Source organism: Aethalodelphis obliquidens, unplaced genomic scaffold, assembly GCF_003676395.1.
Source record: "Aethalodelphis obliquidens isolate GAN/ISIS:26980383/991018 unplaced genomic scaffold, ASM367639v1 scaffold20, whole genome shotgun sequence".
Lineage (NCBI taxonomy): Eukaryota > Metazoa > Chordata > Mammalia > Artiodactyla > Delphinidae > Aethalodelphis > Aethalodelphis obliquidens.
In genome coordinates, this window is record NW_020837964.1 from 17131295 (window position 1) to 17153807 (window position 22513).

Consider the following 22513-nt stretch of genomic DNA (forward strand, 5'->3'; position numbering starts at 1 on the left):
GGATCATCGTGTTTTCATTGTCATCTGTCTCTAGGTATTTTTTGATTTCCTCTTTGAATTCTTCAGTGATCTCTTGGTTATTTAGTAAAGTATTGTTTAGCCTCCATGTGTTTGTGTTTTTTACGTTGTTTTCCCTGTAATTTATTTCTAATCTCATAGTGTTGTGGTTAGAAAAGATGCTAGATATGATTTCAATTTTCTTAAATTTACTGAGGCTTGATTTGTGACCCAAGATGTGATCTATCCTGGAGAATGTTCTGTGCGCACTTGAGATGAAAGTGTAATCTGCTGTTTTTGGATGGAATGTCCTATAAATATCAATTAAACATATCTGGTCTATTGTGTCATTTAAAGCTTCTGTTTCCTTATTAATTTTCTGTCTAGATGATCTGTCCATTGGTGTTACTGAGGTGTTAAAGTCCCCCACTATTATTGTGTTACTGTCGATTTCCTCTTTTATAGCTGTTAGCAGTTGCCTTATGTATTGAGGTGCTCCTATGTTGGGTGCATATACATTTATAATTGTATCTTCTTCTTGGATTGGTCCCTTGATCATTACGTAGTGTCCTTCCTTGTCTCTTGTAACATTCTTTATTTTAAAGTCTATTTTATCTGATATGAGTATTGGTACTCCAGCTTTCTTTTGATTTCCATTTGCATGGATATCCTTTTCCATCCTCTCACTTTCAGTCTGTATGTGTCCCTAGGTCTGAAGTGGGTCTCTTGTAGACAGCATATATATGGGTCTTGTTTTTGTATCCATTCAGCAAGCCTGTGTCTTTTGGTTGGAACATTTAATCCATTCACGTTTAAGGCAATTATCGATATGTATCTTCCTATGACCATTTTCTTAACTGTTTGGGTTTGTGTTTGTAGGTCCTTTTCTTCTCTTGTGTTTCCCACTTAGAAAAGTTCTTTTAGCATTTGTTGTAGAGCTGGTTTGGTGGTGCTGAATTCTCTTAGCCTTTGCTTGTCTGTAAAACTTTTGATTTCTCCATCGAATCTGAATGAGATCCTTGCTGGGTAGAGTAATCTTGGTTGTAGGTTCTTACCTTTCATCACTTTAAATATGTCATGCCACTCCCTTCTGGCTTGTAGTTTCTGCTGAGCAATCAGCTGTTAACCTTATGGGAGTTCCCTTGTATGTTACTTGTCATTTTTCCCTTGCTGCTTTCAATAATTTTTCTTTGTCTTTAATTTTGGCCAATTTGATTGCTATGTGTCTCGGCGTGTTTCTCCTTGGGTTTATCCTGTATGGGACTCTCTGCGCTTCCTGGACTTGGTTGGCTGTTTCCTTACCCATGTTAGGGAAATTTTGGACTATAATCTCTTCTAATATTTTCTCTGGTCCTTTCTCTCTCTCTTCTCCTTCTGGGACCCCTATGTGAATGTTGGTGTGTTTAATGTTGCCCCAGAGGTCTCTTAGGCTGTCTTCATTTCTTTTCATTCTTTTTTCTTTATTCTGTTCTGCAGCAGTGAATTCCACCATTCTGTCTTCTAGGTCAGTTACCCATTCTTCTGCCTCAGTTATTTTGCTACTGATTCCTTCTAGTGTATTTTTCATTTCAGTTATTTTATTGTTCATCTCTGTTTGTTCTTTAATTCTTGTAGGTCTTTGTTAAACATTTCTTCCATCCTCTTGATCTTTGCCTCCATTCTTCGTCCGAGGTATTGGATCATCTTCATTATCATTATTCTGAATTCTTTTTCTGGAAGGTTGCCTATCTCGACTTCATTTAGTTGTTTTTCTGGGGTTTTATCTTGTTCCTTCATCTGGTACATAGTCCTCTGCCTTTTCGTCTCATCTGTCTTCCTGTGAACATGGTTTCAGTTCACCAGGCTGCAGGACTGTATTTCTTGCTTCTGCTGTCTGCCCACTGGTGGATTAGGCTATCTAAGAGGCTTGTGCAAGGTTCCTGATGGGAGGAACTGGTGGTAGGCAGAGCTGGCTGTTGCTCTGGTGAGCAGAGCTCAGTAAAACTTTAATCTGCTTGTCTGCTGATAGGTGGGGCTGGGTTCCCTCCCTGTTGGTTGTTTGGCCTGAGGCGACCCAACCCTGGAGCCTACCCGGGGTCTTTGGTGGGGCTAATGGCAGACTCTGGGAGGGCTCACACCAAGGAGTACTTCCCAGAACTTCTGCTGGCAGTGTCCTTGTGCTCATGGTGAGACACAGCCACCCCCCACCTCTGCAAGAGGTCCTCCAATATTAGCAGGTAGGTCTGGTTCAGACTCCTATGGGGTCACTGCTCTTTCCCCTGGGTCCTGATGCACACACTACTTTGTCTGTGCCCTCCAAGAGTGGAGTCTCTGTTTCCCCCAGTCCTGTCGAAGTCCTGCAATCAAATCCTGCTAGCCTTCAAAGTCTGATTCTCTAGGAATTCCTCCTCCCATTGTCAGACCCCCAGGTTGGAAAGCCTGACGTGAGGCTCAGAACCTTCACTCCAGTGGGTGGACTTCTGTGGTATAAGTGTTCTCCAGTTTGTGAGTCACCCACCCAGCAGTTATGGGATTTGATTTTATTGTGATTGTGCCCCTCCTACCGTCTCATTGTGGCTTCTCCTTTGTCTTTGGATGTGGGGTCTCTTTTTTGGTGAGTTCCAGTGTCTTCCTGTCGATGATTGTTCAGCAGTTAGTTGTGATTCTGGTGCTCTCACAAGGAGTGAGCGCACGTCCTTCTACTCCACCATCTTGAGCCAATCTCCTGTACACTTTAAATGTGTGAATTTTATGATATGTAAATTATAGATGGGTAAAGCTGTTTTTAAAAAAAGAGAAAGAGGAATAGAATAAGAACAACTGAGAACTGCACAAGAGCGAGCTAGGTCTCTCAATGTTCCTAATAAACTTCATGGACAGAAATATCTTTTCACATAGTTTCTATTTGTGAAAAGTGAAATTATGAAGGCTAAACTGCAAACTAATCTAATTTCCCTTTTAAGGCTCATCTACTGTATCAAGAAATTACTACAGGCATAGGTATCCTATAGTCAGTAAAATGATGAAAATCTTACAAAGTTCTTACGAGCAATATAAGAAATGTAGACTTCATAAAACAGATGACTCTAAACAACACCACCCAAAAATGTATGGGTTCCCCCTTGAGGAATGTGGTTACTACATCAACAACTTGAACAGAGATACAGAATTTGCAAATGACACAGGCTTAAGAGGAATATATCATATGTCATAATTCATCACAGATAATGAAAGGCTGGAATACCTGTGCAAAGGAATAATCAAATTTAATACAGATCAATGTAACATCTGGTAAAAACTGCTCTTGTGCAATGTACTTAAATGCACTCACTCTCTTTCTCACTCTTTTTTTCAAAATCTAGGAATGATTTCACTTTTGTTTTCTAAAGAATTCTTTCCTTGGTCTGCCAGAATTGGGGTGACTGTTGTCTCATATTTTTTTCTATTAACGTTGCTAATAATTTGAGCAATAATAATGCTTAATCAACTCACTTAATGGTTCATTATGAATTTCAGTTGACCAAAATCCCAATATAAGTGTCCTGCTTAAGTATCCATGTAATAGACTTAGATCAAATATGATAAAGTAAATAATAAGTTAACATAAATTATTTTTTTAAATAAATTTATTTTTATTTATTTATTTTTGGCTGTGTTGGGTCTTCACTGTTCTGCATGGGCTTTCTCTAGTTGCGGTGAGTGGGGGCTACTCTTTATTTTTTTTTTGGTGGTACGCGGGCCTCTCAGCGCTGCGACCTCTCCCGCCGCGGAGCACAGGCTCCGGACGCACAGGCACAGCAGCCATGGCTCACGGGCCCAGCCACTCTGCGGCATGCGGGATCCTCCCGGACCAAGGCATGAACCCGTGTCCCCTGCATCGGCAGGCAGCCTCCCAACCACTCACCACCAGGGAAGCCCACAGGGCTACTCTTAGTTGCGGTGTGCGGGCTTCTCATTGCAGTGGCTTCTCTTGTTGCAGAGCAGGGGCTCCAGGTGCGCAGGCTTCAGTAGTTGCAGCACGTGGGCTCAGTAGTTGTCACTCGCAGGCTTCAGTAGTTGTGGCACGTGGGCTCAGTAGTTGTGGCGCATGGGCTTAGTTGCTCCATGGCATGTGGAATCTTCCTGGACCAGGGCTTGAACCCGTGTCCCCTGCATTGGCAGGCGGACTCTTAACCACTGCGCCACCAGGGAAGTCCCAACATAAATCATGAACATAAGTGTATGAAAAAAGCAATTAAGCAGAAGAGAAAACAAGTTCAGATCAAGAATTTGCCTTATGTTGGTGCAATAGTGCAGAGCCTTGGGCGATTAGAGGAATGAAATCATTTTCAGATATTGAAAGCGAACTAATGCTTCCCAATGTTTGCTGGGAAGGTGAACAATGTAAAAATGGGCTGACTGGTTGCCATATGTGTTCAGTCATTCAGTAAACTCTAAATGATCCTTTTATGTCACTGATTATTTCTGGGAGAATTTGGTCTTTTACCCTTCAACATTGGCTATATGGGGAGGAGAGGGTGGGAGTCCCACCACACTGCATCAAATTCAAGGAGAGAGAAATCCTATCCTGCCTTTCACAAGGCAGTGAAAGAGAAGGAAAAACTTGTAACTTAATACTGCAGCATTTTTTTTTCTTCTCACTTAGAAACTCTGGTTCCCTAACTGCTGATCAACCAAATCCCACTTTACTGTTTTGTTTTACATGTTGCTCAGTTCCAGAAAAAAATGAAAAGACCTCAAACCCCCAAACTCCTTCACTTTACCCCAGAAGAGTCCAGGGAGATAAACAAATGAAACAGCTGAGAAAAGGCATGCTTTTCTAGTTCTTCCCTTTGCAAAATAACAACATTGATAATACAGTTACAGCTACCATTTATTGAGCACTTGGGAGTGGGGACAGGCACTGTGCAAAAGCTCATTGTATACATATTCTCTTAATTCTCTTAATTTCAAAACAATTATGTGAGGTCGATTTTACCAAGAATGTGAAACTTGTGTAATAGTAAAAAAAAAAAAAAAAAGAAAGAAAGAAAAACACATGTGATAAAACAAAAGAAGGGAATGATAAATATAAAGTTTAGGACATTAGTTTCCTTTGATGGTGAGACAAAGATACAGGACAAAGGAGTAGCAGAAATAAATTGGTCTGGACACTGGGCTCATGAATGTTCTTTTTACTAAACTATATAATCTAATCAAATCAATAAATACAATAAAAATTAAGGCTATGCATGGATAGTGCATAGCTTCACAGAGTTGCTATGTAAGGCTTAAATAAGAAGAACTGTTAAAAAGAACTCTGTAGGGACCTCCCTGGTGGTCCAGTGGGTAAAACTCTGTGCTCCCAATGCAGGGGGCCCAGGTGCGATCCCTGGTTGGGGAACTAGATCCCACATGCATGCTGCAACTAAGAGTTCACATGCCGCAACTAAGAAGCCCACATGCTGCAAGTAAGACATCCACATGCCGCAACTTAAAAAAAAAAATCCCGCAAGCCACAACTAAAGATCCTGAATGCTCCAACTAACACCCAGCGCAGCCAAAATAATAAATAAATAAATTAAATAAGTATTAAAAAAACCTCTGTAAATTATTATTCCTTTTTTAGGAATTTTTATCGCCACTTTACCTTTGTTGACCTGATAGCTAACAGCATTCAATATTCAGCTGCTTTAGGGTCAGAAAGTAAAGACCAGAATTGTCAGAGCCCATCTACTCTTTAACTTTTCTGAAGACTCTTATTAACTTTCAGGTAACATAACAATTCAAAGTTGTACACAACTAATACCACAGACTTAACTTCATGAAGAGATGAACAATAAAAGGTGGGGGGAAGCTCTGTAAATAAATTGAACTCAATTGTCGAGCAAGCAGCTAAATGGAAGTATTTGTGGTAAAAAGGATGATACTTTGTGTTGGGAATGCTTAAAAAAACTAAAAAACGGTGAATTAATGCTCAGCACAGATATTAGTTATTCAAATAATAAATGCTCCCTGATATTAGATGCAAACACTCTAATACTGGAAAATGTATTTATAAATGTTTGTATTCTGTTTTTAAAATGGGATTTTACTTTTTTTTTTTTTTTTTTTTAACTTTGTATTACAGGGACTTCCCTGGTGGCGCAGTGGTTAAGAATCTGCCTGTCAATGCAGGGGACATGGGTTCAAGCCCTGGTCTGGGAAGATCCCACATGCTGAGGAGCAACTAAGCCCATGCACCACAACTACTGAGCCTGTGTGACACAACTACTGAAACCGCATGCCTCAACTACTGAGCCCACGTGCCAAAACTACTGAAGCCCACGTGCACCTAGAGTCCATGCTCCGCAACAAGAGAAGCCACCTCAATGAGAAGCCTGCGCACCACAATGAAGAGCAGCCCCCACTCACCGCAACTAGAGAAAGCCCGCGCACAGCAACGAAGACCCAACGCAGCCAAAAGTAAATAAATAAATGAATAAATTTATATATATGTTAAGAAAAAGCAGCACATTAAAGAATATTATAAAATAAATAAATAAACTGTATATACAAAGCTACTTAAGCACCCAAAAGAGTTAAAAGACTTTCAAAAAGTTCTTGCAAATGGTTTGGGAACTAATTGCCTTACTCTTCCATGTCTCTATTAACTATCTCAATAAGCTGGTGAATCCCAAAGCTATGGTTTCACATCAGACATTCTAAAACAAAATGCCTGGCACCTCCACTGTGCCAACATAGTTCTGCGTTGAAGAGAGACAGCATTCATTCTGTTAAAAACACTTTTAGGCTTGACAGTCATCATAGTTGGCATCTCCACTGGAAAATGTACTGGTTGCAGGTCTACCGGATATTTGTTTTCTAAAAGATTATTAAGTCCGAAAATAACTTGTAAGTGATCTCTGTTTTAATAAATTTTTCTAAGTTTAAGTTTAAGCTAAGTTTAAGTCAATTTATTAGTTTGCTGTTACTTATTTACTTAATCATATCACCTCTTCCTGATTATATTTTATTATAGTTTTCCTCAAGCTGGTATTCTACAGTAATTTTAAACAATATACAGCAGCATAGATTACAATTATTTCAGGAATAAGAAAAATAAATTGAGTTCCACAATCATTTTAACATAGTACATCATATATTTTTTTCTAATAGTTATTACTTTTCACTTTAAAATTTCACAATTATTTGCTACGTAACAACATTTATAAGATACAGAATGGAGTATACTATTTAACTAACCATTTTTGTTATATACTTTAATTTATTTATATTATTCTCAGAAGATGTTATTACTTAAGTCTGTTCTAGACAGAAGACTTTCAAAGTCCTATCTATGATCTAACTATCGATTAAAACCTTTATGGCTTATTTATAATTTTCAAAGATCTTACAAGAATACTTTTCAATAGAGCTTTAAGAGTTGTAGAGTTCAGAGTCCAAGAGGAGTAAGGAGGACCGGGGTTGAGTGTCAGAAGCCCAGTGGAGTGAGAAGGGAAACCACAGTGGGGGTGGGGGTAGCAGAGGCCTGGCAAAGGGTTTCAGAGCCCAAGCAGGGTGAGCGGGAAAAGATAATCAGATGCAGAATCCAAGCAATGTAAATAAAATATCCACAGCCTGATGTGTGGTGTCAGAGCCCAAGAAGAATGAAGACTATATCTGGGGGGAGTGGGGAGGGGTGGAGAAGAGTGGAAGGGTGGGATGGAGTCCAAGAAAGCAGGATGAGAAGAGGGAAGCCTGACACACAGAGGGAAAACCTACTGTGGTGGGTTAGAGCCCAAGCAAAGTAAAAGTCTCCTGGGATGGGTAGACCAAGCAGAATGAGGATGGTTATCTATGGGAGGGAACGCAGAGAAGCTAGCATAGGGTGTCAGAGCCAGAGCATGGTGACAAATGCACCCTCAAGGGGATGGCACAGGGCATCACAGCTAAAGCAACTGAGGTGATGGAGGGTAGCCAGCACAGAGAAGCAGAGCCTGAGCAGGGGGAAAAGGGTATTTGTGCAGGGGCACTTGGCACTGGGTGTAAGAACCCAAGCAGTAAGGAGAATGTCCATATAGTAGGGCTGCCTGGGCTGGGTGTCAAAGATTAAGCAGGAAGCAGAGTGTGCCCATGAGGAGTGTGGAAGTCCAGAATGGGGATTAGAAACCCAAGCAGGGTGCGGAGGGCATTCGTGTGAGGCCTTCGAGCCTGAGCAGGATGAAGAGGACATTCCTATGGATGGACAGCCCAGCATAATATGCTGGAGTTCCAGTGGGTAAGCAAGACATCCATGGGGGTTGAAGGAGCAGGAGCAAAGGGTACCTTTAGGTAAGAGTATCAAAATCCTAGTAGGGTGAGAGCTATAGGATGATATCTGCCTAGCAGGGCTGCCCAGTGTGGGGAGTCAGAACCCAAGCAGGGTGAGGAGGGTGTCAACAGATAAGCAGGAGGGCAGCTCTGGGTGTCATAGCACACATGGGATGAAGAGAGCATTCCTGTAGGAGGAAAGCAGCCACAGCCTGGATGCAAGTCATGGGTATCCAAGTTGGATAATTAGGTATCAACATGTACAAAAGACAGAAGCAATGGCCACAGAAGCTTGATTACACAGAGGAAGATTGCTCAAATAAGTAAATATATTAAAATTAAAGGGAATCAAGTTTTGCAATGTTGAACAAAAGAGTTACAAACATAGGAAGAAAAACAAGAAGGAACCCTATGGTACTGAGTTGCAACTGGAAGTATCAGTATGAACTCATGAGAGAAAGATAGAAAAATAAATAAAGACATTATGTATGTATATAAGCATACATATATTCCCTAGCTCTGTCTTCTGAAAGATTCTGTGAGCAGCAGTACTCCAAAAGCACACTCATGGAAAATAAGCACACCTAGTATCCAGATCTTGGATTCTAAATACTCTTTTTTTTTTTTTTTTTTTTTTTTTTTTGTGGTACACGGGCCTCTCGCTGTTGTGGCCTCTTCCATTGCAGAGCACAGGCTCCGGACGCACAGGCTCAGCGGCCATGGATCACGGGCCCAGCCGCTCCGCGGCATGTGGGACCCTCCCGGACCGGGGCACGAACCCGTGTCCCCTGCATCGGCAGGCGGACTCTCAACCACTGCGCCACCAGGGAAGCCCCTAAATACTCTTTTTTACCTAAAGTAGCTAGGGCTTCCTTGAGAAATAGTTGTTATCAGGACTGGGATACGGAAAGTACAAGATGAGCCTGAAATACATATTGTTTTGCTAAAAGTAAGGAAGTACTCAAAGAATTATGGGGGACATGTCAAAAGAAACCATCTTCAAGAGGCTCTCACTAACCAATATGAGACAATATGAGCATGAAAATAAGTCATGGGAGTTCCCTGGCGGTCCAGTGGTTAGGACTCAGAGCTGTCACCGACGTGTCTCGGGTTCAATCCCTGGTTGGGGAACTAAGGTCCGGCAAGCTGTGCAGCACAGCCAAAAAAATAAAAATAAAAAATAATAGTAACAGATTATAATCTAATGAAAACATAGGAGTCCATACTGACATAAAATAGTAATGAATAAACTGAACGTGTGATGAGGAATGAGATATTTAAATAGTTTCAAAGTACAACTCTTACAAAATATTGATACTGATTACAAAGGAGAACTAGGGTAACTTTAAAGTAGAGAAGTCTGACAGAAACCATCTTAATTAAGTGATCAAAGTGAGTAACATCAGTAATGACACAAATCAAAATTACATGCTACCCTAGAGGATTTGGTAAGAATACATCATTATTTCTGTGGTACTTGTGCCAAAGATGCATAATTTGAATGTAATCATGAGAAACATTCCACAAAATAATTGACTTGTAACTTTCAAAAGTATCAGAACCATGGAAGTCCAGGAAAGACGAAGGAACTATCTCAGATTGAAGGAAACTAACAAGACATGACAACTAAATGGATATGTAATTGTAAACTGAATGCTGATGTTATACAGCAGGGGTCCTCAACACCCAGGCCGCAGACTGGTAGCAGTCCATGGCCTGTTTGGAACCCGGCCGCACAGCAGGAGGTGAGCAGCAGGCGAGGGAGCAAAGCTTCATCTGCCGCTTCTCATCATTCGCATTACTGCCTGAACTATCCACGCCCCCCCCAACTGCCATCCGTAGAAAAACTGTCTTCCATGAAATCAGTCCCTGGTGCCAAAAAGGTTGGGGGCTGCTGTTATATAGGACGTTACTGGGGCAACTGGAGAAACCTAAATGGGGGTCTGAGGATTAGATGGAAAAAATGTATCAATGTGAATTTTTTACATTTTGGTGGTTATATTGTAATTATGTTGGAGAATATCCTTGTTTGCTGGCAATACATACTAAAGTATTCAAAGGTGATGGGGCAGGCATCATGCTGGCAACTTACTCTCAAATGTTCAGAAAAAAAGTTCTTTGCACTGTACTCACAACTGTTATAAATTGGCCTCTCTCTCACTTTTGCTACCATTTCTGCCTAAAATCAATCAAACAAAACCAAATATTCTGGTAGAGGAAGGTAGTCTGGGTTACAAAATATATCACAAGTTATCTTCTCCTGGTCATACTCACTTGTTTGACACCTTATATGCCACTCACAGGCTCAGTATTTTTAGCTATGCCATCCCCTCTTCACTAACACCCTCAACCTCACAGAAAACAATTAATTTAAACATTCATTCAACATTTATTTTGCTCCTGTACTGGACTAAAGTACACACTATAAGAGAAAATCACTCATGAAGTTCACAGTTGAGAGAAAATAAAATTAGTGAAGTTTAAAATAATGCAATATGCTACAGGGAGAAAATAAAATTAGTGAAGTTTAAAATAATGCAATATGCTATAGATGGGAGAAAATATTTGCAAATGATGCGACAAACAAGGGCTTAATCTCCAAAATATACAAACAGCTCATACAACTCAACAACAAAAAAACAAACAACCCAGTCCAAAAATGGGCAGAAGACCTTAATAGACATTTCTCCAAAGAAGACATACAGATGGCCAAGAGGCACATGAAAAGATGCTCAACATCACTAATTATTACAGAAATGCAAATCAAAACTACAATGAGGTACCACCCTCACACCAGTCAGAATAGCCATCATTAAAAAGTCTAATAACAAATTGTGGAGAAGGTGTGGAGAAAAGGGAATCCTCCTACATTGTTGGTGGGAATGTAAGTTGGCACAGCCACTAAGGAAAACAGTATGGAGGTTTCTCAGAAAACTAAAAATAGAGTTACCATATGATCCAGCAATCCCACTCCTGAGAATATACCTGGACAAAACTATCATTCAAAAAGATACATGCACCCCTACGTTCAGAGCAGCACTATTCACAATAGCCAAAACATGGAAACAACCTAAATGTCCACCAACAGATGAATGGATAAAGATGTGGTACATATATATAATGGAATACTACTCAGCCATAAAAACGAAATAATGCCATTTGCGCAACATGGATGCAACTAGAGATTATCATACTAAGTGAAGTCAGAAAGAGAAAGACAAATACCATATGAGATCACTTATATGTGGAATCTAAAATATGGCACAAATGAACCTATCTCCAAAACAGAAACAGACTCATAGTAGACATAGAGAACAGACTTGTGGTTGCCAAGGGGGAGGGAGGAGGGAGAGGGATGGACTGGGAGCGATTGGTAGATGCAAACTATTACATTTAGAATGGATAAACAACAAGGTCCTACTGTATAGCACAGGGAACTATATTCAATATCCTGTGATAAACTACAATGGAAAAGAATGTCTTTACGTGTATAACTGAGTCACTTTGTTGTACAGCAGAGATTGGCACAACACTGTAAATCAACTACACTTCAATTTAAAAAAATGCAATATGTGCTTTAATAGAAATATGGGACGCTATGCAAGTCAAGAGGAATCCTTAACACTATCCGGAAAGGATCACAGAAGGCTGCACAGGGTATGTGACACCTGAGGTCAGTCTTGAACACTGAAATGGGTATTTGACAAACATATTTGTGAAGAAGGAGGAGAAACTTAAAAGCAAATCTGAACAAACAGAGTATTTGTATTTTGGTTACTTCAGTTTTTCAAGTAATTCAGTTAAATTAGAATACAGTAGTTACATAGAGGAGTAACCTGAGATGAGGCTCCCAAAGACATGGAGGGGCTAGATCATGAAAGGCCTTGTATAATCATTCTAGGCAATAAAGATTTTATCCCTCAGCACATAGGGAGCTTTTGAGTGTTTCAAGCAAAGACATGATAAGCTCAGACTTATATTTGAGGATGATCATCCTCCCAGGTATATGCAAAATAGACTAGGTCCTAGAGGTGGCAAAGAGTAAGTTTTTTTACAATCCTCTAAGTCAGAAATAATGAGGTCCTGAACCAAGGCAGCTGCAGTGAGAATGGCAAATAGGATACGAATTTAAAGGTGCTCAGAAAACTGATGAACTGAATTGGATGACTAGCAGCAAAGGGAGGGAGGGAGGAACGATTGGAGGGAGAGGGAGAGAGGGAGAGAGGGGGATGGAGAGAGAGTGAGAGAGAGAGAGAGAGAGAGAGAAATAGTTCCAAACAGCGCACAGGAATTCTGGCACGAGAAAATTAATGGAAGGTGGTGCAGTTTCCCATGATAGAGAGTTTAGGAGTAAGAGTAAATCTGGAAAGACAATGAATTCCGTTTTAAATGATGAGGCTGAGGTACCTATGGGGCATCCTAGTGAATGTATAAACAGGAGAGGGATCTAGCAATTGATGATGCTGGGCACACAGACTGCTTTACTTTTCTTTTTTTTTTTTGCGGTACGCGGGCCTCTCACTGTTGTGGCCTCTCCCGTTGCAGAGCACAGGCTCCAGACGCGCACGCTCAGCGGCCACGGCTGACGGGCCCAGCTGCTCCGCGCCATGTGGGATCTTCCCGGACCGGGACATGAACCCGTGTCCCCTGCATCGGCAGGCGGACTCAACCACTGTGCCACCAGGGAAGCCCTACTTTTCTTTTTAATACAAATCCTATCCTAGATCTGGGACAGAAAATTATTAATTTATTTAAAGTTATTGTTTGCTTTTAAAAATGCAGGTATGTATGAAATAAAAATAAATTTGCCCATGATCTCACCATCCAAAACACTAGTATATTTATGTTTCCCTTCCCTATTTTTCTATGCATTTTTAAAAAGCTGAATAATAATGCACATAAACTTAATATCAAACTTTTCATTGAACATAACTTTAATTTCTCATTTGTACTGTAATTTTGATACCCTCATATTGCTATGTATCATCTTTATGTCTATTTTCTATCTCTCCAATTAACTGAAAACTCTTCAAGGGCAGAAACTGTGGTATGTCTTATCTGAATGACTAAAGTTTAGCAGTACCATACTTACAATAGGCACTCAATGTTTGCTGATGAGGTTATTAAAATACTAAAAGGTTACTGGGTCATAATTTTAAGTTATGAAATAAGTTTCAGGAAAATTTCTAATTTTCATATTATTTCAGAAACACTGCTAATAAATAAAAGAGGTAATAAATAACATATCAGTGGTGACAACACTGTACCCCCTAGAGAATGAAGCACAGTCAATAAATATTCTCATTCTTTTATTCATTCACTCAACAAATATCTACTGACTGCCTGATGTAAGCCAAGCATTCTCTTAGTTCCTGGGGATACATCAGTCATAAAACAGACAATCTGTGCCATGGACCTTCTACTCTAATGTACTTAAATTATGGTAACTGCTTGCTTGCTAAAAAGAGAAGGGGGCTCCAGTGTCCTGTAATTTTCGACCCTTACTAAGCTCACATTTAATTGTAGCATTAGTAAAATAAGTTCATTTCTGGAATATAAGCAGTACAAGCAACTCAAAACACATTTATTTTAAAACTTTATAGTATACACAATATAATATATACATACTTAAAATTTAGCTTAATGTTTCCAAAATCAATACTTAATAGAGATCTGTTCCATTGCTTAACAGTCAACCATCTTATATCATACATTTAATAAACTAATGATGTACTTATCAATGTATGTAATAATCAATGAAAAGAAATAAATAGGATTTTTTTTTTCTTTTGGCTGCACTGGGTTTTCTTTGTTGTTGCTGTGCATAGGCTTTCTCTTAGTTGCGGCGAGTGGGGGCTCCCCTTCGTTGCGGTGCGCAGGTTTTTCGTTGGGGTGGCTTCTCTTGTTGCAGAGCACGGGCTCTAGGCGCGCGGGCTTCATAGTTGTGGCTCGCGGGCTCTCGAGTGCAGGCTCAGTAGTTGTGGCGCACATGTGGGATCTTAGTTGCTCCGCGGCATGTGGGATCTTCCGGGACCAGGGCTCGAACCTGTGTCTCCTGAATTGGCAGGCAGATTCTTAACCTCTTAGCCACCAGGGAAGTCCCGATAAATAGGATTAATGTTATATTATTTTATGAATTTTGAACTTGGAAAGACAGTTTATAAATGATGATTTGCTCATCATTCATAAAGCACATTATTTCATTATGTGCCAGGCAAAATAATAAAGTAAATAAAATAAAATTAACTTTAATGCTATTTCTAATTGCACAGACCTTGGATTACAAGGTACCTCAGGAACTTAGTTTCTAAAAGAAGAAAAACATAATTTAATCACCACTAATTCATTTTTTTTTTTTACCACTGATTCATTTTGTGTGCGTAAGTGCAGACACTAAAGTGACCTGTATCTATCTCTGTTTTCAAACATTCACAGTCCAGTGAGGTAGACTACAAGTAAATACATAAATAACCAATGGAATCAGTACCAAGCCACAGATGTTATGTGCAAAAAAGGAAAGTAAAAGAAAACAGATATAAAGATGGCAAGGGAAGAATGGTATGAATAGAATTAATGTAGTTTTAGGAGATTAAAGTTCACATAAAAAAGCACAGAATTTTAGAGGTAGAAATGGTAAAAGTACTCAGTGTAACCCTCGGTTTTTACAAAGAAGAAATTATGTTCCAATCAGGTTATGATTTGCTTAGCATAGCCAAGACTGGTTAAAGCTGGGTCCTGAGCAGGAGACTAGCTGGCTGAAAGACAAATTCTTTTCTTTACAGTACGCAGACCTCTCACTGTTGTGGCCTCTCCCGTTGTGGAGCACAGCCTCCGGACGTGCAGGCTCAGCAGTCATGGCTCACAGGCCCAGCCACTCCGCGGCATGTGGGATCTTCCCGGACCAGGGCATGAGCCCGTGTCCCCTGCATTAGCAGGCGGACTCTCAACCACTGCGCCACCAGGGAAGCCCTGAAAGATAAATTCTTTATCCAGCATTCCTGTCTATGCAGTTAGAAAGAACACTGAAGTAGAAACTCCATCTCTTTTATTTATTATATTATTACTGTGTGTGGCACTTCAATAATGTGCTTAGTGAATGAACCGAATGAATGAGTGAACCATCTACCTTGATTGACTCTACTCAAACAATTCTAAAACATCATTCTTATTTTTATACTCATAATCTTAGTGAGGGAGAAGAAAATAATGAACAAAAATCTACCTTTTTTCATTGCTATCATTACCAAAATGTCCTACCACCTCAACTAAAAATGTCATTTTTCTACATTATTTCTGACCCCAAATACCCTATTCCCTCATGTCCCTTCTTCCAACTTCTACCCTATCATCATCTGAACAACCATTTTTCAAGTGAACAAATAAAAACTACTTTTCATGTTTTAGAGTATTCATTTTCAGTGATTAAACTTATTTCCTATCAAATTTCTTTTTTCTATTCATATAACATGATTTTTTTTAAATACTCTTTTTTTGGGGGGGCTGCACCGTGCAGCATTTGGGATATTAGTTCCCCTAACAGAGATCGAACCCACGCCCCCTACATCGGGAGCGCCAAGTCCCAACCACTGGACCACCAGGGAATTCCCCATGTAACTTGATTTTTTTCCTCCTTCAAGCCAATACTGAAGAAATCAACAAGACTCACTTTGTCTTTTCTATTCTACACAAGGATTATCAACAACAAACAGAAAAAATGTGTAAACCTCATACTTTTAGACATAAGCTGATTGTTTACAAAGATCAAAAATATCTGCCGGGCTTCCCTGATGGCGCAGTGGTTGAGAGTCCGCCTGCCAGTGCAGGGGACACGGGTTTGTGCCCTGGTCCGGGAGGATCCCACGTGCCGCGGAGCGGCTGGGCCCGTGAGCCATGGCCGCTGAGCCTGCGCGTCCGGCGGCTGTGCTCCGCAACGGGAGAGGACACAACAGTTAGAGGCCTGCATACCGCAAAAAAAAAAAAAAAAAAAAAATCTGCCTAGGGCTTCCCTGGTGGTGCAGTGGTTGAGAGTCCGCCGGCCGATGCAGGGGACACGGGTTCGTGCCCTGGTCCAGGAAGATCCCACATGCCGCAGAGCAGCTGGGCCCGTGAGCCATGGCCGCTGAGCCTGCGCGTCCGGAGCCTGTGCTCCGCAACGGGAGAGGCCACGACAGTGAGAGGCCCGCGTACTGCAAAAACAAAAAAAACTCTGCCTACTGTGAGCGGCAATAAACAAATGACCAAGTTATTACTTCTGCCTTTTAAGAGAGTGGTAATCAACAAGGAATATCAGAATTGCATATATAAATACATATTTTTTTTTCCTGAATGAAGATGCCTGGGATTCCAGCATAGACCTACTGAATAAAGGTTTTAGTACGTAGGATCACGTAATGCATATTTTTATGAAGCTCCACAGATGATTCTGGCTAAGAGCCATTACTTTATTTTATTTATTTTTTAACATCTTTATGGGAGTATAATTGCTTTACAATGGTGTGTTAGTTTCTGCTTTATTACAAAGTGAATCAGCTATACATATACATATATCCCCATATCTCCTCTCTCGTGCGTCTCCCTCTCTTACCCTCCCTATCCCAACCCTCTAAGTGGTCACAAAGCACCGAGCAGATCTCCCTGTGCTATGCGGCTGCTTCCCACTAGCTGTCTATTTTACATTTGGTAGTATATATAAGTTCATGCTACTCTGTCACTTCCTCCCAGCTTACCCTTCCCCCTCCCAGTGTCCTCAAGTCCATTCTCTACATCTGCATCTTTATTCCTGTCCCCTAGGTTCTTCAGAACCATTTTTTTTTTTAGATTCCACATATATGTTAGCATATGGTATTTGTTTTTCTCTTTCTGACTTACTTCACTCTGTAGGACAGACTCTAGGTCCATCCACCTCACTACAAATAACTCAACTTTGTTTCTTTTTATGGCTGAGTAATATTCCATTGTATATATGTACCACATCATCTTTATCCATTCATCTGTCAATGGACACTTAGGTTGCTTCCATGTCCCGGCTATTGTAAATAGAGCTGCAATGAACACTGTGGTACATGACTCTTTTTGAATTATGGTTTTCTCAGGGTATATGCCCAATAGTGGGATTTCTGGGTCGTATGGTAGTTCTATTTTTAGTTTTTGAAGGAACCTCCATACTGTTCTCCATGGTGAGAGCCATTACTTTAAAGCATGAAATTCAGCCTCATACTGGTCTGAGTTTACTGTCTCTTTAAATATTGCTAGTGGTTTTTTTCCTAAACGGTATTTATATTTACATATCAAAAAGAGGAAAGGAATGTTGTTTATCTTTCCTGACTAAAATGACAATTGCTATTTCACATGGTGGTAGATAATTTTAGTTATTTAGATTTGATACAACCATGTAGACTTTAATAGTACCTAAAATAATGAAACAACTTAGCTCATCTGTCATTTTGAGCCTGAGAGAAATTATTCAGAAATACTTCTTAAGGGCAAAAACCAAAGAAATTCAATGGGTAAAACTCGCCCACTGACAGCATATGGTAGTCTTCCAGAACTCTCTTGGCTATTCTCTAATACAAATAATACTTGTTATATAAAAGTTTAATACTTTGTTTCTAGCAAAAAAAAAAAAAATAGCTTGATTGTGAGAACTGACCAGATGTCACTTTACTGATCAATGAAGCCACTCTTTTCATTAATTTTGATAATGATTTTCAGTTGCCATTTTACAATAGCAAATGAAAGGGTAGCTTACATAAATCTTTGTGCCACAATGTGGTCCATAAACAGAAACAGAAACAGCTCTAGAAAATTGAAAACTGTTCTAAAAATAAATTATATCTGATAATATTACAGTTTAGAGCTTACAAAGTACTTTTATATTTATAATCATAGAATTGATATATGTGTAAAGTGCTTTGACTCTAAAGTGTATATAAATAAGATAGATATTACTAATTTTAAAATTACTAATAACTTCAGAATAGATTCTTTTTTAGTGTTTTAATTTTTTATTAAAGCATAATATATACATATAGTAAAGTATACATATCTTAAATCTTGAACTTGAAGAATTTAAGCTAAGATTAAGCATCCTTCATGCTTTCTCCCAGGAACTACCCAACAAGGTAACCAATCTTCTGACTTCTATCACTACAGATTATAGTTGTGCCTGTTTATAAACTTTATATAAAGAAATCATATAGGATATACCTTTCTTTTGTACCTAGATTCTTTCACTCAGAATTATGTTTGTTCAGTTTATCAGTGTTGTTATACTTACAGCAGTTCATTCGTTTGCACTGCTATATATTATTCTGTCAAGTGAATATTCAACAATTAAATCCATTCTGCTGTTAAACAACTGAGTTGTTTACAGTTTTTACCTTTTACAAAAATACTGCCGTAAACATTCTTATATGTGCATATACGTACTTCCCTTGGATACATACCTAGAGTGAAACTGCTGAGTCAGAAGGTATGTGTATACTCAACTTTAATTGATACTGCCAAAGAGTTTTCCCAAGTGGTTGTACCAATATACACTCTCAACATCAGTGTATGAAAGTTCTTGCTACTCCACAAGCTCAGTCATAAGAAAATGCTTTTAAAATTTTTTTATAAGTGATCTGGTAGAGATGGAACGGTATGACACTGTGGTTTTAATTCACATTTCCCTGAAAATTAATGATTTTGAGCACCTTTTCATATGCCTATTGGCCATGTGGTTATCTTCTTTCCTGAGGTGGCTCTTCAAGCCTTTTACCCATTTTTAAATTTGGTTGTCCTTTTTCTAAAAAATCAATTTGTAGGAGTCCATTATCTATTCTAGATGCAAATGCTATGTCAAATATACATATTGTAAATGACTTCTCCCATATGTGGTTTGCTTTCCACCCCCTTAATGATATCTTTAATCAACAGGAGTTCTTAATTTTAATGAATTCAATCTATCAATCTTTTCATTATGGTCAGTGATTTTTGTGTCCTGTTTAAGAAATCTTTGCAATATCCCATGGACATGAAGATATTCTTCTGTTTTCTTCTGGAAGTCTTTTTGCTTTACCTTTCATATTCATATCTCTGATCCATCTGGAATTGGTTTTATTGTATTACCGAAGCCAAAGTTCATTGTTTTTCATATTGATGCCCAATTGATTCATCAAGGAACATTTGTTTACACTCCAAAAATATAGTCTCAGAGGGATTCACTTTTGGAAAGATGGAGTAGACACACTTTTCCCTATTCCTTCTACTAAGTTCAGTGAAAAACCTGGGACATTACATAGATTTAAAAAAAAAAAAACAGCTAATAAGACTGAAAGGTGGTGAAAAGAGGTAGACCAGCTAGGGATGGTAGGACCCAGGAATGATGCAGCAGTAAGTTCTCTGGGTTTTCTTTTTGCCTCATATATACCAGACTGGGTATCAGGGAGGCCAATAATCTGGAAATGCCAATGGGAACAGGCTAAAAAAGCCACAAGTCATTTTTAAATCAGTTTCGATTTATTGATTTTTCTCATTACATTTTGTAATTTTCTGCCTCTTTCCATGACTGGTGATTTTTGATAAGATAAAACAAACTTTTAGAAACACGGTGATGATTTTTCATTGGATGCCAGACATTGAGAATTTTACCTTGTGTGCTGGATATTTTCATATTCCTATAAATTTTCTTGAGCTTTATTTTAGGATATGGTTAAGTTACTTGGGAATAATTTGATCCTTTCAGTTCTTGCTTTTTTAAGCTTTGTTAGCCATGACGAGAGCATGTTTAGTCCAGGGTTAATTTTTCTTTACTACCGAGGCAAGACCCTTCTTAACACTACCCAAGTGTTAGTTTTTCTACTCTTGCTGGTGCAAACAGGCATCATATCCAGCCCTCTGTGAGGTCTAAGCACTGCTTCCTGGAATCCTTTCAGGTAGTTCTTTCCTCAGTCTTGGGTCGTTTTCCCACATGCATGTAATGATCACCACTCAGCTGAATACTCAAAGGAGACCCTCTGCAGATCTCCAAAATTCTCTGTGTCCATTTCCCTCCTTTCTAATACTCTGCCCTGAGAACTCTAGCTATCTTGGCTTTCCCAGACTCTGAACTCTACCTCCTCCACTCAGAGAGATTACTGGGCTCTATTTGTACTTCCCCCCTTTCACACAAAATCCTGGAACTTTCTCCAGGGAGTAAGCCAGGGCCCTTGTAGGGCTCATCTCATTTGTTTTTTTCCTTAAGGATCATTTTCCTTCATTGCCTGATGTTAAAGAGAACCATTGTTTCATATATTTATCTGGCTTTTTAGTTGCTTCAGGCAAGAGGGTAAATCTGGCCCCTATTACTCTATCTTGGCTAAAAACAGAAGTCATTATAATTTTAACCCATACTAGTTGTTCTTTACTTTAAAGAACTTTTTTAGTTATTTAATTAAATATTTGATAAATATTATATGTGCCCTATGTAAGAAATACTGGGTTAAGCCCTCTGAGGTTAAAAAAAAGAGAGTCTTAATCTTGTAAAAGTACAAAAATACTCTGTACATGAAGACACATACAGCTGTACCCTTTGTATTCTTTGCACAAAGGAATATTTAAAAGAAATTAAAAACACGGTAGGCTATGCCCTCAAAAAACTGAAAATCTAGTTGGAATACGGTAATAATATATATTAAACATTTAGAGAATAAGAATAGGTTATACATTATTGACAATGATTATAATTAAAGCTCAGACATCAGAGGCCAAGGTTTTGAATAATCAATAAGAGTCTTTGAAGCTTTTGCGTCAGATCTAGTTACATAAGCAGCACAAACCTATCGTAAGACCAGTCTACAGCAATAAACAACTATCATAGACTCAGATATCTTCTAAAACCTAGTTTTGATTGTTCATAGCAGCAAGCGTGAAACTAGGCTACTATGGGCTTCCCTGGCGGCGCAGTGGTTGAGAGTCCGCCTGCCGACGCAGGGGACACAGGTTCGTGCCCCGGTCCGGGAAGATCCCACATGCCGCACAGCGGCTGGGTCCGTGAGGTGAGCCATGGCTGCTAAGCCTGCGCGTCCAGAGCCTGTGCTCCGCAACGGGAGACGCCACAACAGTAAGAGGCCCGCGTACCACAAAAAAAAAAAGAAAAGAAACTAGGCTACTAAAGTCTATAATTATGTGGCAGTATAACTATAAAATAACACACTAATTAAATACTTGTTGAATGAATATTTATATGAGTGCTTACTTTATGGCCATGCAACCTTATCCCTCTCCATTCTGCTCTTTCCCTCCACACTCTCAAGATACAATGATTTTTCAATACTTCAGCAATGCACTCCCTTACCTTTATTTCTCTGCAGATGCTATCGTTTCTGCCTGAAACACTGACCTTCCCACAGCCCCTTTCAACTGTTACTTTTTCCAAAAAGCTTTTCCCAACCACTCCAGTCTTAGTTAGGTATCCCTCCTCTGTATTTCCTCTACCAGAACACTTATTATCCATCGTTCCACAATTACCAGTTTATCTACTTGTATTTCTTATTATGCTACACATGTCATGAGGACAGTGGCTATGTCCATCTCATTCACATTGTCTCCTCAGCAATAGCACAGTGCCTGGCACAAATAGGCACTCATTCGATGAATGCATGAATGAGCAAGAAAACAGAAACTGTGGAAATACATAAGAATGCTGACAGATCATATAATGAATGAAGAGGCAGAAGGGTTAGAGTGAGAAAAAAAGCCAGGAAAAAAGCTAGAGAAGAAGAGTCAGAGGATAGCCTGGAGAATAGAGTGTCAAAAAGAAGAATCTTGGAAGTGGATGCCCCCACTAAATGAAAATGGCTCATTTAGTTCAAGTAAGAAAAAACTTGAAAGAATGTGTTTACTTAATGTGGCAAAAGGTATTTCTTGATACCTTTGCCAAGGAAGTTATCAAGGGAGTGATGGGGATAGAAGACAGAAGGCAAAGAGTTGAAGACCAAATGGAACTGAGGAAGTAAATGCAGTGTAAGCAGAAATATAGACTACTATTTCACAAAACCCTTCCAAGGAGAAGGAAAAGAACACTTAAGGAGACAGGGCCAAATGAAGGGTTTGCTATTTTATTGTGTGGAAGAAGAAATTATGTATGCTTGACAGTACGAGGAAAACAGCCAGTAATGAGGAAAAGTTTGAAGATGCAAGAGAGAACATATAGAAGAGATTTAATTAATTACGATAACACCATCAGATTTGACAACTGTGAAAACATAACTGAATTTCTGTGAGAATGCCTGCATGCTAATAAAGG

At 39.4% G+C, this 22513-nt stretch overlaps 1 protein-coding gene across 7 annotated transcripts in view; it reads right to left on the reverse strand.

Moving 5' to 3' along the window:
• Positions 1-22513, reverse strand: part of NFAT5 (nuclear factor of activated T cells 5) — a 133582-nt gene that overhangs the window by 66705 nt on the left and 44364 nt on the right. Inside the window, exon 1 of one of the 7 annotated variants that reach the window (XM_027119430.1) lies at positions 2541-2591. The exons of the other annotated variants lie outside the window; for them this stretch is intronic. The gene's annotated coding sequence lies outside the window, so the exon portion shown is untranslated. Of the gene's footprint in view, positions 1-2540; positions 2592-22513 lie in introns of those variants that run through there. 7 annotated transcript variants of the gene reach the window in all.